Source organism: Mus caroli, chromosome X (genome assembly GCF_900094665.2).
Source record: "Mus caroli chromosome X, CAROLI_EIJ_v1.1, whole genome shotgun sequence".
Taxonomy (NCBI): domain Eukaryota; kingdom Metazoa; phylum Chordata; class Mammalia; order Rodentia; family Muridae; genus Mus; species Mus caroli.
This window is the reverse complement of record NC_034589.1, coordinates 104,871,031-104,884,884: the sequence shown is the minus strand read 5'-3', so window position 1 is coordinate 104,884,884 and position 13,854 is coordinate 104,871,031. Positions and strand designations below refer to the sequence as shown.

At 35.1% G+C, this 13,854-nt stretch overlaps 1 protein-coding gene across 2 annotated transcripts in view; it reads left to right on the top strand.

The window, feature by feature from the left end:
* Nucleotides 1-13,854, top strand: part of Rps6ka6 (ribosomal protein S6 kinase A6) — a 140,460-nt gene that overhangs the window by 48,918 nt on the left and 77,688 nt on the right. The window lies entirely within an intron of this gene.

Sequence of the window (13,854 nt, the reverse complement as noted above, 5' to 3'; positions counted from 1 at the left end):
CTCTCTCCCTCTCTCCCTCTCCTGTGCGTGCACGTGTGTGTGCGTGTGTGTGTGTAATGGGGGGAAGTAACACTTATGTTTGAGAGATGCTTAGAGAGTCATCATTAAAGACAGACTGGGTCAGAAAGAAGGGTAAATAAAAGATTTACTGACCTAGAGACTAAGAAACAGTAAATATTGTAAGATGTAAACATATTTTTAGTCTTTTGGGAACAGTTTGAAATGTATTATTATGTTGCATGTTTTGTTTTATTTTATACTTCGAGATGAATTCTGACTGTACACAGGCTGGCATCAAACTCATTGATTTAAATGATCTTTCAGGCTCAGCTTTCTAAGAAGCTCTGATTATTTACTTAGGAGATGCTGAGGATTGAACCTAGGCTCTCACAGCATGTTTCCTAGCTACATACTCAGAACTCATTTTTTATGCCTGGATAGTTCACCCAGCTCCTGAAGTTACCACTGAATACTTTGACCACAAACATTCATAGTTATTTTTCCTAATGAAATCTGTAATCCTCATTTTTCTGAACTCTTTCTAAAGTCAGTTCATCTCTAAATTCATTCATCTTGTTTGGAAAATTACCTGACTGGATTAAATAGAATATTACAATTGAGTAACAAATACTGCTGATTTTTTGAGACAGGGTCCCTCTATGTAGTTCTGTCTGTAATGGAGCTCTCATTGAAGACCAGACTAGCTTTAAATTCCTAGAGATCTGTCTTCCTCTGCCTCCCAATTCCTGGATTAAAGGAATTCACTACTATGTCATGCTTTAATATTTGTTAATTTTAATAATTTAACTATTGAGATAATTATATGTGCTTTGAAGAACAAGTTTTTCTCCGTTGCCAATAGTAGTACTTTGTGTAGGATTTCTCTGTGTATTTCTTTGTCCTGCTGCTTTGGGTTCTGTCCTATGGCACCAGTGCGTGGCAAAATGGAATAAGTAACAAGAAGGAGTGCAAAGGGGCTGAAGGAGCCTGGATCATGATGGGGTGGGCAGGACAGTGGTTGTAGATGCTCATGAAATTCTGTTAGAATAGATAGAAGAATAAATGCATATATTGTTAAATGATAATATGCAAATGTTATCAAATAGAGTGATTTGTGATTTTTGCCAATACAGCTTTTATCTCTTAATATAACTAGAAAACAGACTTTTGACTTTTATCTACTTAGAATTTTATCTTTCATATTTTAACACTTACTATTGAATGTCCTGTTATAAAATTAGATATTCAAAGTGCCTATGAATGTCAACTGGAATAATGATCCATTTAAACAAAAAATTAAAAAAAATTAAATGGCAGAATAGTTTCTTGAATTTTTCAGATGATATCCTTTGCAAGGCTTTTCCATGGTCCCTCCATTCCTTCCCCCTCTCTCTTCCTCATATGCCTCATCCAGCCCCTTTTTTTCACTCAATTTCTCTCTCCCCCATACTCTAGGCTCTGAGCATGCTGGGTTCTAAGTATCCTGCACAGCATGCTAGCATATATATATATATATAATTTAACAACATGGGCACTTGTAACACAATAAGTGCTAGGATTTTTCCTGTGCAGGCTTGGTTAGCAAAGAGAAATGGGTAAGGAGGGAAAGTAAATGGATATAGGGATAAGAGTTGACAAACATATCTTCTTTTGTTGATGTTTTCTATGGGAAGATCAGATGTTTCTAGATCAAATGTTGTAATGAATAATTTCCCTGTATAGACAAATAATGCTGACTTCATTTTGTAGTCAAATATCGCTGGCAGGAAGGTATGTGTAAGCCTTTGGAAACAATCCTCTCCTCACCTCCCCTCTTCAAAAATACCACATAAGGAGAAAATAAGCACTCTGAAGATTCTGGAAGAGCAGGAGAGAGAGTTACAACCCTGGGAGTTCAGTTGTCATATTGGACCATGCCAACATCTTTGCAACATTGTTTTTGAGCACTGTATTGATAACTCAGGTTCAATGGAGGAAAATACCAGAAATATACGATGAATTTTATACTCTTTATGTAAACCAGACTTGCTCATTTTGTTTAGTTCTTAGGCAGATTAAAGCAAGAAACAATCATAAATAATTTATCCAGAAATAATTCTTCTTACCAATATTGAAAAAGAAAACTTGCCAGAGCCTGTATTGGTGATGATACCCAGCTCATTTCTATAATGGGTATAAAGTCAGATTGATTAAATATTTTCTGGCACTTTGATTTTTATCTCAGAAAACAAGACAGGATTATTTATCATGATGACTGAATATTTCTAAAGCAGATGCTTATTCAAGTAAAGAAGGTGCACCATATATAATAGACCTAATTCTATTTTACCTAATATACATGGAAATAAAATGCAGATTATTTTTAGAAGTTCAGGCAGAAAAGCAAAAGTAATCTGCTTTTAAAATTGGGGCCATATTAGCTTCTATGCTAGATGGAAATCATGTAATCTAAACAGAGTCCCATGCCTCTAGTAAATGTTCCAGTGTTAGTTCTAATCAAATTGAGATCAATAGTGCACTGTTCCCTTTCTATACTGCACACTAAATAAATGTATGACAGTAATTCAAGTCTGAGTAAATAGCCATATTAGAGGAAGACAATTAGGACTGATAAGTATCATTATTTGAGGTGTTGACATGAATGCAAACACTCACCTATCTAGTCATTCGTGTATGGTTTATAAAGTAGCAAGGGCTTGAATCTGGCTGGGAAAGAACCAGAAAGAGTGCGAAAGAATCAGAATTCTATGAAGAAAAACTGTGGGTGAGTAAATGGATGAGCCTGACGATTGTTTATAACAGATGGCAGTCAGGGGTGAGCTTATGTGACCTAATACTCTGCCTGTTCCTACTTATTTGCTGATAGGCTTAATATTTTTACTGGATAAATGTGTTGTATTAACTTTTTTGGCTACAGGAGCTTAGTATTGCCACACTAAGTGATTTACTAGAGATAATATGCTGGCCTGCATGCTTTCAGGGGCTTGCATCAATGTATCCTAGAAGTTTATCTATTTTTATAAATACTGATCCTTTTTCTTCTCTCTGTAGTTTAGCTACTGCTCATTCATTAATAAGTATAGGAGAATATTTAGATTTTTTGGTACTATCATATCCTCATGATATAACTTCTTATTATAGAACGTGAGGATAGGAAAATTATGATATGTAATGAGATATTGGATGAATAATAGGCTTGTCATCAAGATCTTATATTTAAAATCCCAATCCTATCCCTTGAACTAAAACCATGATCTTGGTCAACAAAGATGTATGCTTCCTGTCAATTTTGTGAACAGAATTTATCATATGATAAATTGTTCTAGTACCCCATTTAATAATAATATATTGTAAGGAGGATAGCAAAGAATATATTTACTACTTTTTAAAAATCAGAATAGGAACTCAGTCAAAGGCCTGATGAGCCAAAGGTCATGAGAGTTGAGTTGCTTGAGTTTCATAAGTCCAGTAAACTAGAATGTCTACTTTGGAATAAGTTTAACTGCAGAAATTAAAAAAAGTTACCCTGAAAAGGAGGTTGAAATGTATACAGTGTAGTGCCAGGTGGTAATTATTGGTAAGTGGATCTTAAATCAGAGGAGGGACTGAGAACCAGGAACGTGGACAAGGTAATAAAGGGCAACAGAAGGAGGCAAAGACAGGGCCTGGTAAGGATGCAGGAAGGCAGTAAGGAGGGAATAGAAATTGGGAGCTCTTGAGGGCCAGCAAGTAATATGTCAAGAAAGAGTACAATAAGAAATGAAGATGGAGTGAGAGGCAGAAGTGACAGGGGCTTGGGAAAGAAGGAAGAGAAGTTGAGGGAGTTGGGGTACTATGGAGGCATTCAGCTGGTTATTACAATTTGATATATTCCATGTAGAGAGGATGGATGATATCTGTGGATAATTTAACTTCTATTAAATTGAGTCATTTATTTAATTCCCATTTCTTTGCTCCAGTGAAGATAAACAACGTGGCTTCTTAAATTGTTTTGGGGCATATGCAGCATAAGTAAATTATATATGTATATGCATGTGTGTGAATGTGTTAATAAATGACTACCTCTTCTACTACACATTTGCTTTAAAAAAAAACAGGTGTAATTAAGATTAAGCAATTGGATAATTAGCAATGGCATGCAGCCACCTGCTTGGGAGGTGTGCTAGTTACTGAACAGACTAGTCTTATGGCTATCATTTCTATTTGAAAATGTTTAAAGTATTACTTCTTTTGGGGAATTATTTCCATCTCAAATTAGTTTTTACACTACAGTGTAATTCTGTGACCATCAAAAAGTCCACAATAGGCCCAAATGGTCACAAGAAATTATAAAAATCTGTGCAAAAGAATTATTTAGTACTCTTAGAGAACATATTTGCAGAATTAGTGCTAGTTGTATTTACACAAATATCATATAGTGATATTGCATTTCAAAGGAATTGCTTCCCTATATATACATTTTAACCACTTTTCTTTCATTTCAAAACAAAGTCCAAGAGAACTCAAAGAACCATTCCCTTTTCTCTTGTATAATATATTAAAGGAAAGCCAATGAAATATGTTTAAGAAATACAAGCAATTTTTCTACTACTTAATAAAGCAATTGAAGGAATATATAGCCACATTCTAATAAAATATATAACTTAAATATGTAAATTTTATTATTTTTTAAGTTGTATCTATTAAAATCTTTCAAGGGGAGTGAATATCTCTAGGAAATAGCATGTCAGGGCAATCATTCTAGCCTTCAAATTTCAGGTGCTCTGCACAATTGCAGGGAGCATGATGCTTGTGCCTCACAGAAACTTTGGAAGGACAGTGACTCAATATGTTAGTGGGAGGGGAAAAATCAGGTGACAGAACAGGCTATTGCTAAACAGGAGTTTAAGTGTGCTTATACAATCATCACATAAACATCTCCACCCATAGCTAAGGTTGTAAACATCTCTACCCATTAAATTCTGCTTGTAGCTCTGAATATCTTTTTTCAAGTCCCCCTGTTTTCTCCCTACTCTATCATCAATACTCTTAACATTACCTTTCTTTCTTTCTTTCCTTTCTTTTTTAGACAAAGCCTACTGTGTAGTCTAGATTTCAGAGACAGAGCCTACAATGTGGTCTAGGCTAACCTTGAATTCACAATCCTGCCTCAGCCTCCCAATTACTAGAACAGCAGGTTTGTGCCACTACATCTTTTTTTTAAATGAAATTATTAGTCATACTTTTTGTATCTGGGTGTTCCTTTTGTTTATGTAATGCACATTCTTATAAGACAGGCTTGATATATATATATTGGTTTTTCGAGACAGGGCTTCTCTGTCTAGTCCTGACTGTCCTGGAACTCACTCTGTAGACCAGGCTGCCCTCAAACTCAGAGAAATACTTTTTATATACTAAAACACATAGAGTAATGTAAATAGAACCAGAGAGTATTTTTATCATTCCACTAAACTTCAGGCCTTTGAGTAAGATCCATTTCTTTTGGCTACTAGCCACTACTTAGAATGTCTCTTTTTCCAAATCTGCTATGTTCCAAGACACCAACACTGGGACACCGAGTTCAATCTCTGGTACCAGAAAACAAAGTAAAGCAAGTGCTTACTGTGGGAACATACATTTTAGTTGCTCTTAGTAAATGTGTAAAAGTGGGATGCTGAGTCATACATGTGTACATTTAACACTTTAGGAAAGAAGCAGATCTTGTACATAAATTGTAGAGAGACGCTTTTCATGTGATTTTTTTTTTACCTGAAAAGAATAATTTGTAATTTGCCATCTTTGTTACCATTTACATCCACTCTTTTGATTATTAAATTTGTTCCACACATTGTTTATTTTCAACTTGGGCTGTTTGGGGATTTCCAGTTTGGAGAATTATTGGTAAAACTGCTAAATAAACTTTTACATACAGCCAAATGTCATAGTTTAAATATGTAACCCAAGTTACCCTGGAGGCTAAGGCAGGAAGATCCTAAATTCAAGGCTAGTCTGGACCACACAGCATATTCAGAGCCATCCTGGGCAATTTAAAAAATTCCATGGGGTTACAGATGCACCTAAACGATAAAGTACTGATCTAGCATGCCTGGGACACCAAGTTCAATCTCTGGCACCAGAAAACAAAGGAAAACAAGAGCTTACTGTGGGAACATACATTTCAATTGCTCTTAGTAAATGTGTAGAAGTGGGATGCTGAGTCATACATGTGTGCATTTAATACTTTAGGAAAGAGGCAGGCACATTTCTAAATTGGCTGTACAATTTGCACTTTAAGGAACAAGGTAATGCTGTTCTGTTTAGGCTCATACTATTGAGAACTTTTTATTGCTTGAGTTTGTGGTTTGGTTTTTAGTTACTCTGGTAAGTATGTAGTGGTATTATTGTGATTTTGATGCAGATTTCCCTGATTGCTAATAATATTTAATATTTCCTCATTTGTTTCCCCCTCATTAGTGTAATCTTTAGTAGAGGGATTGTCAAGTTGTTTAAACAAAAAGGTTGCATATAATTTCAATTTACTTTTTCTTCTGGGGTCTGTCTTGTCTTTCTCCTAATAATGTTATATAAGACCAAGCTTTTAATTCTATATAATTCTATTTGCCAATACTTGTTAGTATTTCCTAAAAATCTGTTGTCCCATTCAGAAAGTTCCTATGTTTCTTGTTTGAAATGTTAGCTTTATACTTTCTTTAAGTAGATTCAAAGTCTCTGGTTTTATATTTAGGTCTTCTTGATCCAATTTGAGTTGATTTTTGTGCAAGGAGAGAGATGTATATATCCAGTTTCCAGAACCACTTTTTGAAAAGCACCCCCCACCCCTAGTAAATGTTTTGGGGGGATCTGTCAAAATATCAGTTAACTGTAGCTGCATGGGTTTATTTCTAAATTCCCCATTCTATTATATTGGACTGTCTGCTTAAATTATGCCCTGGCTGTCCTGGATCTTGCTCTGTAGACCAGGCTAGCTCTGAACTCAGATGCCTGCCTCTACCTCCATGTGCTAAGATTAAAGTTGTGTGCTAACACACAAGGTTCTGGAAAATTTATATAAACCGAAAATTATTTTCTGGATTAAAATTTATGAGCCAAGAAATACTACTTTGGGAGTTTTATTGAAGAATAGGGTTTCATCTTTCTTTTATTTAATTTTCAAACACAACAGACTAGTCAAAAGTGTATACATCTGAGAAGTTGGACTGAAGTTGTTATCTTTGCATGTTTTTAAAATAGAGTGTATTTTTGAGGAATATTTTAGGACAATTTGTTATAAAAATTGACTTTGAAAACATCTCAAAATTGGAATTTAAGTCAATTTTAAAAACCATATAAGTACTAGGGATGTAGCTTAATTGTAGAACATGTACATAGTTTCTGAAAGGATGTGAGGTAGATATATGCAGCCTCCCCAAACACATTGCCAAATGAATGTTGAATTTCTACATATCCATGTACCTCTGCATTCATAGCTTCTGTCCACAAATTCAGTACAAAATCTTGACAGGATTGTTATTGTACTGAATAAACTGGACTTTCACATTTGCACTTACTGAGAAACACAGCATATGTATTTATGTAGCATTTACATTTCATGAGGTATTATAAATATTTTAGACATGATTGAAAGTACATAGAGCGTATATACACATTTTGAGCAAAGCTCATACAATTTAAATAAGGAACTTAAGTGTTTAGTTATGGAAGGTCCTGCACTGAAACCACCATAGATACCAAGAGACAAATATGTTTTTTAAAGAGACTTTAATTTTAATTTTTATCTTTTATTTGTCTATCTCTCCATCTACCTCAAAGTCTTTCTATATCACCTAGGCCAACTTCTAACTTGGGATCCTCTTGTTTCAGTTTACTAAATTCCAAGATTACAAGTGTGCATTGTTATGCTCAACTGTACTCCGACCTCTATGCTTTTAAGACAAGGTCTTGTTATAGCCCTGGCTTGTCTTGAACTTGCAATTGTTCTTCTTTTTTGGCTTTCTTAGTGATGGAATAATATGTATATGCCACTCTGCTAGATTCAGTACCTGTTCTGAAAAGTCTTGTTTTGTCTAAATAGTCTTATAGGACTCTTTGGGATTATACATATCTCTGTGTTGCTCAAGTTATGCTAACATATATTTACCCTTCATTTGATAGTCTAGATCTGTGAGTTGTGACTATCAGAAAGCACATTTCCAATGGCATTGTAACTGAGACACCTCTCAGTAGCAAAATTACAATTATGAAGTACCAACAAAATAAATGTTATGGTTGGAGTTAACACAACCTGAGAAACTTTTAAAAGATTACAGCATCAGGAAAGTTGAAAAATCTCTGTAAAATACTTGAAAATGAAAATAATTTCTAGTTTTGATTTCCTAGGTACTTGGCATGACATAAATGCATAGGCTTCTTTAATATTAAACATTTTAATAGGGAAAATAAAATGGGTGGTGGTAGTATGATAAGTGAGTCTTGGACTCAAATCTGAGAGCCTTTCAAGGAGCTATCCAGGGTGCTAAACTGCATCTCCCTGAAGCCCTAATACTGGGCAAAATTTTAACTCGCTATTTCAGACACATTGGCCATAAATAACCATTTATCACCTACCCAGCCTGTTCCTAGTTTGAATACATACATACATGTGTGTGTGTGTGTGTGTGTGTGTGTGTGTGTGTGAGAGAGAGAGAGAGAGCCACTCATGCGTGTGCACTTACATTTGTATTAATTTTATTCTGTAGACATATCCAATTTTGTCCAATTTCTCAGTTGAACTGCTAACTAACATAAGGAAAAATGGCACTTTTATTATGTTCAACCATACATAGTAATATAGAGTGACAATACTTTATACAATGAAATCTCAAAATGCATAAGTAGTGTTTGTTTTTATAAAAGATTTTGCTTGAAATTTCCTTTGTGGTTTAAATTTGTAGTGATTTTACAAATTCCTATTAGTTTTTATTGTGAGTTCTAAAGATCTGAAATTTGGCTGAATTATCTATGCTTTTGAAACCAAAGTATTTTCTAGGGTATCTTTTACACTTTGACATAGAGAGTCTATCTCTTTGCTTCACCAAATCACAAATATCTCTTGGTAGAATTCCAAAATTTCCATCCTTAACCTAGATTTTATGAGCCAGGAACACTGGGGATATACTCAGCAATTTGTGTTTTGATGAGATTTGCAAATGATCCTGAGACATATTTACCAATCACTTTGAGTAACTTCTTAATAAGTCTTAAATTATATGGTTCAGTTTAATTTAAGTTTTATTTATAAACAGTGAGTAGTGCTTATAATTCTTTAAAATTAAATATGCAGATGTGTGTGTGCACGTGCACACACCCATGCATGTGTGCATGCGTGGGTATGTGCACAGGTGTGTGTGAGAGAGACAGAGAGACAGAGATAGGGGAAGGGAAAGGAAAAGAAAGCAGAGGAGATAACAAGACAGAAGGGAGGTAAGGGGAGAGGATAGGAGAGAAGAGAGGAAAGGAGAGAAGAGAGGAGGGAGAGAAGAGAAGAAGAGAGGAGAGGTGAGGAGTAGAGAAGAGGGAGAAGAGGAGAGAGTAGAGGAGGGGAAGGGAAAGGAAAGGAGAGGAGAAGAGAGGAGAGGTGAGAAGGGGGAAGGGATAGGAGGGGAAGGGAGAGAACAGAGAGAGGAGGGAGAGGAGAAAAGAGGAGAGGAGAGAAGAGAGGAGGAAGAGGAGGGAGAGGAGGGAGAGGAGAGGAGAAAAGAGGAGAGGTGATGAGAGGGAGGAATAGGAGGGGAGGGGAGATGAGGGGAGAGAAGAGGTTAGGAGAATAGAGGAGGGAGAGGAAAAGAGAGGAGGGGGAGGAGGGGATAGGATAGGATGGGAGGGGAGAGGAGAGAGAGGAGAGAGGAATAAAGAGGAGAAGAAAGGAGAGGAGGAGGAGGAGAAGAGAGGAGAGGAGAGGAGAAGAGAGGAAAGGAGAGAAGGGAGAGGTCCTCGAGGAGGGGAGAGGGGGGAGGGTAGAAGACAGGAGAGGAGAGAAGAGGAGAGGAGGGGAGGGGGAGGGGAGAGGAAAGGTGAGGAGAGGAGAGGGGAAGGGAGGGGAGGAGAGGAGAAATAGATTGTATACTCTAGTTTGGCTTGTTTCTCACAGTCCTGCCTTTGTTGAGTGCTGAGACTTTAGGTAAGTGATTCAACATTGAGTCTCAGTAATTAAATTTCTTGTTTTTGAAATAGGGTCTTACTTTGTAGTCCTGTCTGGCTTGAAACTCTCTGTGTTGGCCAGGTTGGCCTCAAATCTTCAGAGATCTGGCTTCCTCTGCCTCCCAAGTGTTAGGATTAAAGGCATGCACAATCAGGCTAGTGGTGAGAATTCAAAGCATATATTTTCATTTTGGTGATAATTGCTTTTAAAGTTATATGTAAAAGACCATCAGAAATGGGGTAAGTTGGTAGAAGTACAAGCTTATAATTTTCATTATGTTATTATAGATTTAGGAGGTATGCTTGAAGTTTGTACAAGGTTACATAGTTACTCCCATAATCTTAATCAAGAAGTTGTTAATGCTTAGGATTTTCCTCAATAAAAGTCAGAATTTAGAATGGACTTAAATTGAAACTGAGTTTGGAAAGAGACACCGACTGAATAACCAGTGGAGTTTCCTCACTCAACCCCAGTGAACAATGCTGTAAAGGATATTGCATCCAGATTAGCTTTATATCTGATGTTATTGCTTTTACTTATAAAAATGTATCTTTTTTTGAAATATGGTTCACTATCATCTTTATTTACATCATCCTAGAAATTCATTTCCTGTTCAGTAGCTCAATCATTTTAAAAATTTGACCAACCTATTGCCAGTAGTCTTAGAAAAAAAAACCTTAATATTTCCACCCAGAAAATAACAATATAAACATATCTTATGTTCTGTCTTAAAGAGATTTAGAAACAAAGAGAAAACAAGATTTGGTTTTCATATTTTGCATATATATATATATATATATATATAAAATAGAAGAATAATTTTGTAACAGATAAAACAATTAGAATGAGGTAAGACTGAATTTTTAGATTAATCACATCAATAATTTTCTTTAAAAATCTTAGTAGAATAGAAATAAGGGTTATTATTCTACTTCTCTGCCCTGTCTCTAATAATGTAAAAATTCCCATCTTACATAATATATACCTTAGTAACTGTCTAAAGATAAACTTTACTAAATTATCTTTTTACTTGTTTATTGTTTAATATCGTCCATTTTATAATACAGACAATAGTAATCTTGCACTTTACTAGTTAGTGTGAGTTCCTTTCCTTTTTTGCAATTTGATTTGGAGTAGCCCAATATTAGCATATTTAGAGTAAAAGTTTTGTGAAACTGCTAAAGTCTGCTTTAAAGAGAACTTATTTACACTTAAACACTTAAAATTTCTATTTTTCTAAATACAAACTTCTTGAAACTAAAATATTTGAATATTTTTAGTAGCATCTTAATGATCTGTATATATTTGAATATATATGAATATATTTCAATATTTTAATACTGAATTTTTAGTAGCTTCTTAATGATCCATATATATGTATAGCATATATATGTATATATATATATATAATCTTTTCTAATTAGTTAGATGATAATATTTGTAGAAGCAGGCAGACAATACTGCAAGATAATATGGCTCTTTCTATAATCATTTATCAAATATTACCTTGTATATGACAAAATTTAGAAATCTGAACCACAGTGAACTGTGGGTGGTCTGTGATCTGGTGATCAAAGACTGTTGTTTCATATTTCACACCCCCTCCCAGAAGTGGGGCCAAGATGGGTCAGTCAACTTTGTTTTTTCACTTAAATTATGTAACCACACATTTTAACCTCTGACCCAGGTCATCGAATGTGAGTTATTTGTCACAGAGTAGAAGAGTCAGTGTGGAGGTTTAAGTGTACCCTTTCTCTAGTTCTGGAAATACTCAGAAAATACATTATAATGGTGGTAGAGACTGTAATGTCAACTTTTTAGATGGACAATTTATTAAGAAGAGGATATAGTTGTTGCCGGGCATGGTGGCGCACACCTGCAATCCCAGCACTCGGGAGGCAGAGGCAGGCAGATTTCTGAGTTTGAGGCCAGTCTGGTCTACAGAGTGAGTTCCAGGACAGCCAGGGCTACACAGAGAAACCCTGTCTCGAAAAAAACAAAAACAAACAAACAAAAACAAAAAACAAAAAAAAGAAGAGGATATAGTGTGTTATAATACCCAAATCACTAAAATATTTTCAGTTGTTTAAAAAATTCTAATGCTATGCTATAGTAATTTAAAACCCAGGAACAAACATGTGGACAAGTAGACAATTTCAGAAGAAAAAAAAACTCTGAAAGACTGAAGAGAAATTCAAAGCTTCCCTTTCGCACGCTTTGCAGAAGACTGAGCAGCTCAACTCCAATGCTATTCAATTTTCGCCAATACTTCAAGGTCCTTTGGTGGTAGTAGAATTGAGGAAAGAGAAAATAAAATTAAAAAGAGAGAAGAAAAATACGAAACCACACAAGGATGTCTGAGAAGGGAAAGAGGCAATAACACATGCAGCAATTTTGCTAGAATATGTCACAATGCATGGTGAAGGTTAAGATGAAGGCAAATGGCAAAACATTTACATTCAGAGCTAAGAGATTTGGACATTTTAATGGAGATGATGGAGAATCTTTCAGGAACTTTGGTCACTGGATTGATATGCAAGAGATAACCTAAGCTTATATCCCAAAAGATCAGTTAAGAAGGCACATGGTCAATTCAATAAAATATTAGGAGTTTCCAAGGGGTGAGAGCAAAATTAACAATATTGAAAATAGGCTAAATACTTATCACCCCCAGAAATTGAGTCTAGTAAAAGCACAGGATTAAGGAACATATAGATGGATATAGATATAGATATATAGACATAGATATCTATGTCAATGTCGATATAGATATAGATACAGATATAGATATATGAGAGAGAGATTTGAATGGCTATGTGCTAAAGTGAATGTTGCAGATGAAACACAGAGGGAAGTTAAATTTTATTTATTTATTTGTTTGGTGGTGGAAATTGAATGTAGTAAAGTGAGGTATGAGCAGCAAACTTGTCAAGTAGTGGAATCCATTAATTATCTTGTGGAAAACGCAAAGGGACAGATTTGTTGGATTAAGTTATTTTGAGTAATCTGAATTTGAATGAAATATTAGATATTTATGCACATATATTGATCAGGTTGTGGATGTACAACTCTTGATTTCAAGAAAGTCTATGACTAGAGGTAATTTTGGACATCCCTAGCATACAGATAAATTTAAACCATGGATCTGTATATAAGGAAAGGACTAGAAAACTAGGAAAGATGAAAGCCAGTGGCTGAGTACTGAATTTCCAGTGGTTGGAGATTAAGAAGACAATGAACAATATAGCAAATCAGGCAAGAAAAATATCAATGATTTAGGAGGAAAATGTGCATAGTTTTATTTTGGAGGCCAAATGAATAAAAATATTTAAATTAATAGGGAAGTATAAAACGCATCACAGGATAGTAAGTAGAAGTTAGAAACCATGTTTTTGCTGATGGGGACAATCCAGTAGGAGAAAATAGGTGATGTGGAAAAAAGGAAGAGTTTTGAACTAAGAGGGTAAGCAATAGAAAATGGAACTTGACTCAGCTCAATGGAATGGAATTAATTAACACTCAATTTTGCCAAGCATAAATCTATTCACTTAAATAATCACACACACACACACACACACACACACACACACACACACACACTTTCAAGATTCAAAGTCTCATGTTCTCATTCAAAGGTATCACTGCCGCAGAAAAAAATTATATATATATCTCATATA